General features: G+C 36.9%; 1 protein-coding gene across 9 annotated transcripts in view; it reads right to left on the bottom strand.

Moving 5' to 3' along the window:
* LOC117421240 (TBC1 domain family member 1-like) overlaps positions 1–13,524 on the bottom strand; it is a 97,787-nt gene that overhangs the window by 58,398 nt on the left and 25,865 nt on the right. The window lies entirely within an intron of this gene.

Here is a 13,524-nt window from a genome sequence, read left to right as displayed (position 1 = left end):
ATTAACCTCTGAACAAGAACAAGAACAAAGATGGACAGAGCAATTTAAGGAAGATCTAAACAGACCAGATCCTGAACATGTAGCAGACACCCAACTGACAGAAAGAGACCTAGACCTTGAAACAGTTCCACCAAAAGAGAAGAAATCCAAGCTGCAATATCCACAATGAAAAACAACAAAGCACCAGGAAAAGACTCTGTGCAGAAGTGTTCAAGGCTGACCCAAAGGCAGCAGCTGAAATCCTACACCCTCTCTTTGTTAAGATATGGGAGGAGGAAGAGCTGCCAGATGACTGGTCTCACAGGAAGATCATCAAATTACCTAAGAAAGGAAACTTAGCAGATTGCAGCAACTGGACAGGAATCACCCTGCTCTCAATACCTGGCAAAATCTTCATCATGGATGAGCACAACCGTTGATGGGCTTCTCCAAGAAGAACAGGCAGGCTTCAGAAGAGGGCGAGGAACAACAGAACAACAGAACAATGGCAGAGAACAATATTCATCAGTTTTGTGGATTTCGAGAAAGCTTTTGATACAGTGAACAGGGAGAGCCTTTGGAAGATTCTAAGGCACTACAGAATCCCAGAAAAGCCAGTGAAGCTCATCAAGATTGTCTACAAGAACTTCACCTGCAGTGTTGGAAACTCAACTGCCAATTTTACAGTGCAGTCCGGTGTCCGTCAGGGCTGTGTCATGTCAGCTTTCCTCTTCACCGTGGCCATTGACTGGGTCATGAAAAACACAGATGGACCCTCCTCACCTCTTTAGAGGATTTGGACTATGCCGATGACCTTGCCTTGACAAAACACAGAGGAAGGCTAAGAGCCTAGAATTGCACGCCAAATCGATCGGCCTGGTCATGAATGTAAAAAAGACCAAAGTCATGACCAACAGCACTACACCATAGCAGCCCATTACGATCAACAACCAACAGATCAAGTATGTCAATCAGTTCACTTATCTTGGCAGTACCATCACTCTTAAGGGAGGAACTGAAGAAGACATCAAGGCACGACTGGGGAAAGCTAGGATGGCATTTGCAAAATTACAACCTCTGTGGAAGTCTTCTGTATATTCCCGGAAGACCAAACCAAAAATATACAGCAGTAATGTCCTTTCTGTATTACTCTATGGATCAGAATGGTGGCGTGTGACACAGCGGGACACAAACAGATTGCCAGCTTCCAAAACACATGCCTACAAAAGATCTTACAAGTATTATGGCCCAACACCATCTCCAACCACAGACTACACCAGTTGTCACAACAGGAAAACATCAGCACAATCCTAAAAAGAAGAAGGTGGAAATGGTTTTGACACATCTCCAGAATGGCCAGCAACTTACCAGCCCAAACAGCACGGACATGGTGCCTGGAGGGGAAGAGAAAAAGAGGCAGGGCCAGAACAACATGGAGATGGACCATGGAAGAAGAATTGAAGGCTGCTGGGCTCACATGGGGTACGGCAGCAAAGAAAGCCCAGGACAGAGGAAGCTGGCGAAGTCTTGTGCGAGCCTTATGTGCCACTCGGCACAAAGAGGATAAGTAAGTAAAAAAAGCTGCGGTTAGGGCAGGGGAAATTTAAAGTTGAATAACCTAATTTCAAATGTAATCGAATACACCACAAAAACTACGCCACCCCTTGTTTATGTAGAGGTAGGGGACCTCTAAGTCATGACCAAGATATGGGTTCCCTCACACAAGCCCCTTCAATTAAATGAAAGTCAATAGTCACAAGTTCCGTTTAAAATTGCCTTTAGTGATAAGTTTTATTGAATTAAAAATAAGTAAATATCAAGTTTCTATGGCTTAACAGATGAGGCTGAAGTTCAAAAAGAAACACCAAGTATTTAGTGTCTGTAGAGAAGTTAAAAACGATACAAAGACAACCACGGACAGCATGGAAAAGGACAGACACAGGAAATGTGATAACTACACAAAGATAAATAAAATATAAAACGTGAAGAGAAAAATAAACAAATAAATATAAAACCAAAAAAAATTAAAAACACCAAGCGCAAAATAAATGTGCAAACAATTTTCAAATCCCCAAATAAAATCAGATGGCATAATTAAATCCTGCATCTACACAGTCCATGCAGGCCGCGGTGGGGTTGCACTTTGTCGTCAAGTTACAGTGCAAAAGGCACATTCAATAATTAATAGCGCTAACCGAAACATAAGGTGTATAAAATAATAAAAAGAAAAAAAGAAATTATATTCCAGAAATAGGTTGATTTAAATAAAGGAGGGGAAGGTCAGTAATCATAAATAAACAATAACCAAATAGATACAGTAACTAAACAATAATACACAGTAAATCAGTAACAAACAGCAAATGCAGTAGTAATCTTCCAAACATATATATATTATATATATATATATATATATATATATATATATATATATATATATATATATATTGCATCAGCGTATCAAAGAAACAAAATATTTTTTCAATAAATAAACGCAGTGGAAAATGTCTAATAAAATGTAAACGAAAAGGAAAAATTATTAATATTATCATTATTATTATTATTATGTAACTGTATCAAGTTTCATTTCCATTGTTTAAGGTGCTTGCTCGGTAGAGTATACTTGCTAGACTAGTGAGCGAGTTAAAAAAATAAATAAATAAATAAACTATGGAAAATCATCTAGCGAATATATTTTATGCGAGTTGGCGGAAAACGTTGCGACACATGCAACTTGGCTATGACATCACGAAACGTCATAGGGAATTCCCTTTGACTCGCCAGAACCATTTTGTCGCCCTTATGTCGCTACTATTTTTGTAGCAATTTTACTGAGTAACTTATAAACTTGCTCGATAAATGGATGGAAAGGGGGCTATAGAGAAACATTAAATTAAATTTGTTTATTTATTTGAAATCTTTGGTAAGGTTTGAAATACAGTGAATAAGTTTAAAGTATTAAAGCCACAGATCTGAATAGCATATAATAATTGAATCTAGATGGAGATGTGGAAAATTTCTGTAGGGACGCATAATGCCTAAAAGTTGCCAATGCTATTTGTTCCTGTACTTCTCATGAGCAGTAAATTCACAATTTAGGTGAGGCTTAATATGGCCATTTAATCTTAATGGCTGCTAATTGCACAAAAATGTACTGTGTGTCCTATTGCTAAACTTACTTAAATATTACAGTACACTTTCCACCAACAAGAATGGTATTACCTGTCCTATTTCTTGCTGGAGGGCAATTAGAGCGAGAGACTTGTTATAACCTGTTTTAATACATCAACACCTAAACTATCAAAATAACATTCCCTTCAAGTAGTAGGTGCATGTATGTGCTGTATCAGGTTGTTATTAAATTTGTTCACTCCCAGGTTTGTTCAGAAACTTACTCCATCCAAAACCCAGCTCACAGAATGTTTCTCAGACTACTTTAAGGTCTGTAATAACCCACATTCTATCTGACAATGGCACAATGTAATCCACAGTAATAGATCATTCAGTTATTCAATACATTAGCACTGTGCCTTTACAGGATGCATCTGTGCTGGGTTTCCCCCCCAAATGCATTAGAACTAGTTCAGTGCTAGACTACAGGGGTTCATCTGACGATTGCTTGTGCCAAGTATTTATACAATGTAAAAGACAAACTGCTGAGACTTTGTTTGGGATCTAAGCAACAGTAAATATTGTTTTATATGGTAAAACACAATACTTTTTAATTTTTTTTCTGGTGCTCTGGTATCGTTTTCATACACTTTTTATTTTACTTTTATTTAGCAAAAATGTTTGGTCGCCACATTGTCACTGTCTTATACTGTATGGAAAAAGTACAGTAAAAAAGCATTATTAGAAAAACAAAATCAAGTTGTATAAATAATAATACAAAACACTGTGTAGCATGCATCACTTGTCAGGCAAGTATAAGATATTTTATTGTGGAGTAGTGGTTAGGGCTCCGGACTATTGACCGGAGGGTTGTGGGTTCAATCCCCAGTGGGGGACACTGCTGTTGTACCCTTGAGCAAGGTACTTTACCTAGATTGCTCCAGTAAAAACCCAACTGTATAAATGGGTAATTGTATGTAAAAATAATGTGATATCTGTATAATGTGAAATAATGTATAATGTGATATCTTGTAACAATTGTAAGTCGCCCTGGATAAGGGCGTCTGCTAAGAAATAAATAATAAATAATAATAATAATAATTTCATACGAACATTTTTATCACATCACGTCTTCCCTATTTACTATACCATTATGCACCATATTTGTTTATGTTTGACTACAACTCCGGAAATAATTTTATAGGGCCATTCCGTGAGACAGCAGCAATGAAATATCTAACTAAAGGCAAATCCATTTCTTTTTCTGGTGATGGGTCCAACCTATCTAGTGTAATAAAGTTAAATTGTTTCCCTATACATGGCTTTACATCTATGTACCTACAAATTCTTACCCCCTGCATTGTGGGTTAGACCTGAAGCAACCAGATCTTGTGAGTCCATGCAGGTCTTGAACCCAACAATATATGGTTAAAACTGATAATATCCTAAATGCTTGCATAACAACACCTCCAACATATAACTAATAGCGCCTGTCGATGGATGCCTTCTCATCTGGAAGTTTACCGTGCTAGGAGTTATGCGTCCCAAGTTGGATGGAAATTATGTGTCAAAACTTAGTGTGGGAGCTGACCTACACAATACATGACTGTTACTTGTGCAACAGGTCTTTCTGCTTTTCTTGAGCACAAATGTCAGCATCACCAAAAAATACTACTAGTCTGAAGAACTGTGTACTATGTACTGCATAGTGAAACTGTTGTATCATCATGATCTTTGAAAAAATAAAAACACAGAAACAGTTCCCAGCTGCCCAGAAGACTAAATCTTTCAACTATGACATTTCTTTCAAATATCAGTTACAAGAAAATCAAGTTAGTTGATTCCAACTGTTCTTTTTTTTCTTTTCTCCTAGACAGTGTGGGAACAGCTGATGGGTGCAGCTGTTTAGTTTGGTGCTAAAATATATAGCGGAAGGACTGAACGATCAACAGTGAAGAAATGTGTTCTTCCAGGGCAAGGAGAGAGATAAAGTCACAGAATTTGAATACAAAGCGCAGGACATTGACCCTGATCCGCAGCATTATGTAACACAATTTTTGTTCCTGGGTAATAAGTGTTATTTCCTAATTGCTTATGCCTCAAAAGTATAGAAAATGGCTATTATTCCCCACAAACTTTGCTTTTGTGACCAGGACAGTGATATTTTGAAATTAACCTATTTCCAATGAGAAAACGGGCGAATTTGTGTCTTTTCGTTCACATAAAGTCAGAAAAAAACAACATATGAATCCAAATTAACATGTATTTATACTAAAGTAATACAAAAATGACTACAAAAGATTTAGAAGTGAGTAATCTTTTTGGTTGGGGTAGTATGGGTTTCTCTCCTCAGCTCCACCTCTGAAATTGTCATCTGGATCTACAAAGTCTTCCTCGCTCTCTGACTTGCTGCTCTCTTTTAAAGACGGCTGCTCTCTCTCCGGAGGAGTGGGTACAGGGAGCTCATGGCAGTGTGGCACCGGGGCGATGGATGAAGGAAGGTCCGGATACGTGATAGCAGGTGCATTCTTGCCAGTCTGACGTTTGGAAGGGTCCACCATGCAGAAGTAGCAGTTGCTTGAGTGGTCAGTGGGTTCCCGCCAAATTCTTGGGATAGCGAACTTCATGGCTCTCTTTTCCCCTCTGTACCATCCTACAAAAATACATTTATTTCACCCATGACTAATGTGTAAGAGATTCTCGCAACATTTTTCATATATGATATATTTTTTCAATAACATTGAAAATTGTAAAACATTTTAAAAATAAAAACTTTTACAATTTTAAAAATTAACAAATTTTATAACATAAAATTCCGAGCAGCAATTGTCCATCTTACCTTCCAGAGTTTTTTTGCAGTGCTCGCAGGTGAAATGAGGTGCCCAGGGTTTGTCTTGATCCCCGACAGGCATGCCGAAATATGCCTTGTAGGCCTCACACATCTTAGCAGATGCTTCCACGGAGTACTTTTTCGCTCTTGTCTTGATAAATTGGCCGCAGACATAGCAAAATGCGTCTGCTGGATGCTTGCAGCCTCTTGATGCCATCTCAGAAAAATGCAGATATGTATCCACTTAGGCAGCTGGAACTAAACTGGACTGGTGGGCTTAAGGCCCTTGTATTTATACTACTATTTATATTACTGGAAAGTTCTAGAAGTTACTCCAAGTTTACTCAGCACTGAATCTATCTGGAATGTTCTGGAAAATAGGTAAATTTCAAAATATCACTGTCCTGGTCACAAAAGCAAAGTTTGTGGGGAATAATAGCCATTTTCTATACTTTTGAGGCATAAGCAATTAGGAAATAACACTTACTACCCAGGAACCAAAAAAAAAAAATAATAATTGTTACACGGTGAAATCAACTTTCATTAATTAAAAACAGTGCTCTGCGTCTATAAATCCATTCTGTGCAGCCCTGACATCCATGCTATTGGTACAAAAATCCAATTAAGTCCAATGCTATTAAACTGCAATATCAACACTTTTTCGGCCAATTCCAAATAGTCTAAAACTAACAACTTAGCCCTTGCATCTTATATGGTTTACTGGTGCCACCTGTGCTGTACTGGAGCCAGTATACCAGGGGTGCACAATCACAGTCCTGGAGGGCCATTTCACTCCAGGTTTAACAGGTACAATTATATAATTAAATACTTTAGGGTCTGGATGGAGGTTTAATTGGTTCAATTAAACAATTTAAAACAGGGTCAGAACAAAGACCAGGAGTGGAAGGGCCCATGCTTTATACAGACCTGCTGTGTTGAAATATTTAAACCGTGTGTTCCTGTCTAGAAAATCAACAGAAAAACAAATCTTCCAGCTATGCTAATAGAGAATATGTTTTCACCCCCCCTAATTCAAGAATGGGCAGGTTTCACAACGTTTAACAGAGGCCTTGTTTTAGGGGATCCTAAAGCTGATCCAAACATTTGTACGGTTAATAAGCTTAAAAACACACAGCAAACAAAGGCTTCTTGTTACAAACTCTGTGTCTGGGTGGTAGCTCAGTTCATTTGGAAATTCTGTTTTGTAGAATAAGCCCTTTATGAACTTGCTGGCTATGGGTGTTATAGGTGTTAACAGAAGCATTATTCTATCATTGTTTACACTATTATTTACATCAAATTATAATTTACAACAATTGGGTAATGACCATCGTTTTTTTAAATTACTCTCCCACGCACTTCAAAATATATAAATTATGAATTCACTCCATAGAATAATAAGTTTAATTTTTAACTTTGGTTAGACAGTTAGTACAACAAATTATTTTTTTAAATTTAAATTAATTTGTGATGCAGTTTAACTGTGTCACCTAACCCTGGGCTAACTACATACAGGGCTCTTTCAAAACCAAGGGTGCTGAAAGATCTCCTTAAAAGGCCAGTTATCAGTGCATGCAAAGGTCACTGCTTACTCATCTTAAAGAGTACATAAGGACTTTTTTATTTAACTGTGTTACATGTTCCCATGTATTGCTACAACTGGTTTACGTAAGGTGTGTGTGTACTGTTTTCTTTTTTTTTTTTTTACATTTTGACCACTTTTCTAAACTTTTAAAATTGCATTCCCTGCCTCAAGATGGCTTTACATGTACCCACATGGACCTCTCAGAACTACATTTCCCATCATCCTCCTGCTCACATATGTAACTGAGATGGATTTACCAGTGAGCAGGAGAATGATGGGAAATTTTGTTCTGAGAGGTCCATGCAGGTACATGTGAAGCCATCTTGAGGCAAGGAATGCAATTTAAAACTTAAGTGGTCAAAATGTAAAAAAAATTAAAAATTAAAAAAATACACACGCTTTACATAAACAATTGTAGCAACACATGGGAACATGTAACACAATAAAATAAAAAGGTCCTTATCTAACCTTTAAATTTTGTGGGCTGCATTTGGTTGTTTAACAGTATATTAAGAATGCATGAAGTGCCAACAGGAAAATGAACAGACCTGCAGAATAACCACATAACTAGATTATTCTTAAAACAAACAAAGTGCTGGTACATTTTCTTAAGGCTCCCTCTAATGATAAAACAAAACCGTAATTAGCCTTTCAGTGTGCACAGGATGCTGGTCATGTCACCAAGGGGCTGTTTTATAAGATACCATACTCATGAATAATGTTTAGGTAAAATAAACAAATGAAATAGTCATGAATCTTTCTTTAGCAGTCCGTACATCAAGTATTTTAGCATTTCAGCATCGTTACTTTTGCTTTTGCTCCTAGTATCCTGCTTAAAATGTAATTAAGAAAATGTTGTTTTATCAGAACCAGCTTAATTACAATGTGCTTTAAACGAATAACAAACAACCTGCATCTCGCATAAAGTAGGCCTAGTCACATGAGAGCTAGTGAATATGCAGATATTCTGTTTCGCTTCCCATACCCTCTGGCTTCAACTGCAGGGCTAATTAGCTTTTTTCCCCCCATTTTTTGAGAAGGACCACACTTAGCTCCTGATGCATTGTTCGAGTGGAAACAGGTGTGGTGTCCAGTGTTAAAGGTTTCTGCGATTTGGGCTGCTGTAGCACATATGTCACTTATCACAATATGCTGCATACTTTCCTTCAAATGAACTTTAGTATACTATAGAAATGCATAACAATGCATAACATCTACACATTTCTCTTAAAAATAAACTTTCATTTAAAGATGATAATGACATCAAGACAACGTCTGGTCTCAAAGCTTTAAGAATAATAGCAACTGCTCAAAAAGTCCAAGAAACCAGCCCATATATATTTTTAGGTCAGTCTTTTTACAGACAGTTAAAATAGTCAAAGGTCTCTAGAGCTCTGGCTGGCAGACATTATGCTTGACTAACATTCAAATTCTATGGGGACGTGAGGTCTCTGACTTAACCCTAACATGCCACTTTATCATCTAATCACAACTATGCACAAATCTCTACTTAGCGCCAATACAAAATTGACCAAACTGTACTTTGAGTCATGGTAATGTAAGTGACTCAAATTGAAGTCATTGTTTGTTATTGTAATTTATTTCAAACCAAGCTACTCAACATCCTGCTTGATCAGCAAAATCTTCAGCCATTATTCCAAAACGCAATTCCATTTGGAGCTGCTACATGTAAAGTACGTGCTTCTTCTAATCAGGGTCTACAGTCTGACATTTATGAGGGTGATAAATGCCAGAGCCTTCTACCCTTATTATAGTTTCCCTTCTAAATGAATGTATTGTTCCAATAGTTTACAGCAATATCAGCAGTGCTTAATGCTTTTCTGTATGTCCAGAATCCATTAGCATAATCATTACTTACATTTGTCTTTCAACCATTTCAGTCTTGTAGGAATACTGTCAAAGTGTTCCTTGGCCAGAGAGTAATGGGCTAATATGTCATTAACTTTCCACCAAGTTTTTTAGTTATGTAATGCGAGTATTTAACGGTGTAGTCTCTATATATGCCCAAATACAAAGAAAGTGTTGTACTCGGATTGGTTAGTGATGACATAAGAAGACCTCTTATTGAAAAGCATCAAAATGAATGAGTCAGTTTCCCTTGCCATATCAGCAGCATCACATTTCAATTTGGGAAATGAGATAATATCATGCTAGATCTATTTCGGAGTTACTATACAGTATGTGGCTAACTGATTTTATATAAATTACAATTCATGTATTATTTTGTTACAGGGATGTTTACTAGCTGTCTATACATTTGATCTCAGTTATACTGTGACTGCATGTTTGCAGACTATAGTTGCCTTGATCTGAATGTGCTAGCATCACAAAGATATGCTCCAACTACACCTGATCAACCTTAATATCTGTGCTGACTACTACTGTACCCAGGCAAATACAAATCCACTAAACTTGGTTATAAAGTAAAAACTACAATTAAAAACGTTGAGAAAGGCTTCTAGTCAAAAACAATTGTTATTGAATTTATTAAGTTTCCTTTAGTATCTGTTTTTCCATGAACAAACATATTGCACAAATTTATAGCATTCTACATTTTTATATTAAACAAAATAAATAAAACAGGTTTCTTTGCATAGAATAAGCAGCACAAAAAGTGGGTTATAAAAGCACTGTGTGTAAATGCTAGGGACTGGGAGTCCATCAGAACACATCGTCACAGGAGGGTTATTATGATTAGCTTAATAAAGTCAATGTAAGGTACATTTTTACACCATTATCACTTGAAGTCTAATGAGCAAAGATGTTATTGGCTCATTTTTTTCTACAAACAGCCACACAGCATTGTTTTTACAGTTTTTTTTAAACCCAGGAAATAGTCAGGCATCTGTTTATCTCTTTTCCTGCATTGTCTTGGTCTGGAGGGTTTTGATAATCTAAATGAGGACACCAATTGCCTTTACCTTGGAAGCAGAAATCTAGCAGTTTCATAAAAGGTACCCACCCCCCAGTAATGTTTCCTAATCCTGAGATAACCACCTACTGTACTAGAAACACATGGGAGGTTTAGACTAGACAAATTGTCCCAGTCAGGTCGCAATCCAAACCCCCCTAGCCATTATAACAATAAACTAAACATATTCAGTGCACGCTTTTTTAAATGGGCAGATGGGAGACGTGGAAGTTGTTATTAATTAGATCTCCCTGCCCCCCTCCAGTGCTGTTGACAAAATACAAAAAGTGCATGAGACGTAAAAAAAAAAACCTTTGCAATAGGGATGCCACAGTATTAAATGCTGACGGTATGATAACCTTCAGAAAATATACCATGGTTAGCGTCCTATTGTGTTCGCGTCTTTTTATTATACAGATATTATGACCAGTATAAAAGCCATGAAAAAGTAGCCATTTAAAAGAAATACACAGAAGTCATGTTCAAAATAAAAAATAAATAAACTCCATGGAACTTTTAACAGCTTTACATAGCTGGATGCTTTGTAACTCCTTCCATATTTTAGCATATTTAATATTTTCAGCATATTTTCCCCAATTCTCTCTCCAACTACAAAATACAATAAACATCCTATACAAAAGGACATATTTTTTAATAAGCTTCCATTACATTGCAAAGTTTAAAACTTTTTTTTCTAAAAAGAAAAAATAGATTGAGGAGACACCGTGACATCCCTACTTTTTCTTTTTTTTTAATTTTATTTAGTGTGCCCAATTATTTTACCACTGATTTTTCTCCCCATTTTGGAATGTCCCATTATTTTTTTTCTCCTCACCACAGCAATTCCCCACACAGCTCTGGAGATCTGAAGGGTCTGTGGACGTCCTCCAAATCCACGACCTAGCCAGCTTCCTCTTTTACAACCAGGAAGACAAAGGCCAGCCCTGCAGGTGTCGGCTCTGAGCTCACTGGGCCAGCAGGGTTCACTGTAGCACTATGAGAAGCTGTCCCTGTCAGTTTTAAGAAAATGCAAAGTCTGGTGACTCCACACAGGCAGGACAAGAACTTGCGCTGTTGCCTCACCCTGCACGCCACATGGCTGTGCTTTTACCAGATAAGCCACTCAGGGACCCCTGTGACATCCCTACTTTGCAAGCGATGAAATTAACAAGAAAACAAAGAAATGTACTTTAATTTGAAAATGAGATTTTGTTTAGGAAGAGTCTCATTACTTTTACTTCTGTTTTGAGAGGGAAGAGGAAGAGTATTCGTTTTGTTTGCTTTAACAATGAATGACAATTTGCAGGTAGGTTTCTGCATTGTCCAACATTAAAAGCAAATGTTTTACTAGGTCAGAATATTTGTTTAAAAAAACTGATTGTAGCTAACAATTATTCCACACATTTTTCACACCATGCAAATCCATTTCAATGTGTAGTTTTAGAAAAACATATTTTCATTTTAAAACAAGATATCTGCACTACACTGAGAAACCTGTTTGCAAGCCTTGCTTTCAGACAGCACTGTACTTTCCTCATCATTTCACCTGAAGAGTGACAGAAGATGTACGGAATTACATTGCAAGCTGTAAAACATTACATATGTCATTCAAGTTCAGTCCTGTTAAGTGGCTGTGCCTACATTGCATGTTCCTATAGCACTGACAAAGACAAAGTCCTGCTTTAGTGATTTTTAGACACATTAACACTGGATCCATAATACTAAAGGTGACCTTTCTCTTGATGTGGAATGGAATAGGACTGCAGTTTCAAAAGTTGGCACCCAGGCTACAGTTTTATGAAGCTTTTAGACACATGAAGCAGCATGTTTTTCCAAAACCAGCGGACCAATAGGTGTTTCTTAACTACAAAGATGAATGTTGTCTTAAATCATGATGTGATGCATCAGCATGTTTTTTTTTGTATTAGGACATGAAGTGAGTTACTCTAACTAGAAATGGGTGTTGGCTGCAATCCACGTGTGTTAACTCTAAAAAATGTTCACCTACAAAGTTGAGGTGGACTAATAACTCCAAGGTCTGACTATATACAAGAATCAGCCATCAAATGTTTGGACAAAATACTGGAAAAATCTATCAGCACTCTATCAGGTTCCACTTTACAATACAGTATTTATTCCCTTGGTGACATTTTTGTGAGAGGAAACTTCCAACAGATACAAAATTAGTGATACAGTAATTTTAATGAAATTGTTTGTTACTAGTTTTGCAACATAAAAGTTTTAATTACTTTAATGATTTAATTGGCCCACATTGCCAAAGTTTCTTGCAACTGATTCTACAGTAACAACCCTGAACCTGATAAAGTCAAATCCTGATAAAGTCAAATGTTCTAATCTCTGCTATAGTCTCTTACTGATGTCAACAGTATTTTTTTCATTACAAAAACCATGCGAGCCAGTTTCAGGGATCTAGGAGACCCCTCAGGATTGTCTGTCCACAGCCAGGTAAAACCACTGCATTGTATTTTTACAGCTGACCTATTGATAGCAATAGGCAAATAAAGCAACACCTTGGAAGATTACAAAAACCTATGAGGATGTATTACTTAAAATTCCAGACTAACTTATAGTACTTGCACAACTCTCATATATGAAAAATGGGAGTTAAGTGGATGGCTTTAACATATTGACTTAAACCATCTTATAACAATAACAAGAATAATGAAGGTATTATTTATATCTATCAGTGCTCAAAACCAAACCAATTAAAATAGTAAAATGCATTAAACTGTATCTTTGAGAGAATCATCCAAGTACTTGCCATTTTCACAACAGCCATCCACTTTTTGCAGGAGTGTGTCTGAATACTGTACTTTTAGTTGCAAAAAGTAGAACACACTTTTACACTTATTAAAAATATACTTGTACCCAGATGAGATGTGTCTTGTTTCTTTTTATATGCCTTAAAGTGGCTGACATTCACCCTTATCAGAAGAGTATGATCTCACTTTAATAAAATGTCATGCTGACAATACCTCCTGCTACCACAAATGGGCAGAAGCAAAGGTATTAATAACTATGTATGCAATGGCAACCTTGCACACTGCAAACAACTACCAGTAAAAAACA

Source organism: Acipenser ruthenus, chromosome 1 (assembly GCF_902713425.1).
Source record: "Acipenser ruthenus chromosome 1, fAciRut3.2 maternal haplotype, whole genome shotgun sequence".
Classification (NCBI taxonomy): Eukaryota; Metazoa; Chordata; class Actinopteri; order Acipenseriformes; family Acipenseridae; genus Acipenser; species Acipenser ruthenus.
This window is presented reverse-complemented; position numbering and strand designations above follow the sequence as displayed.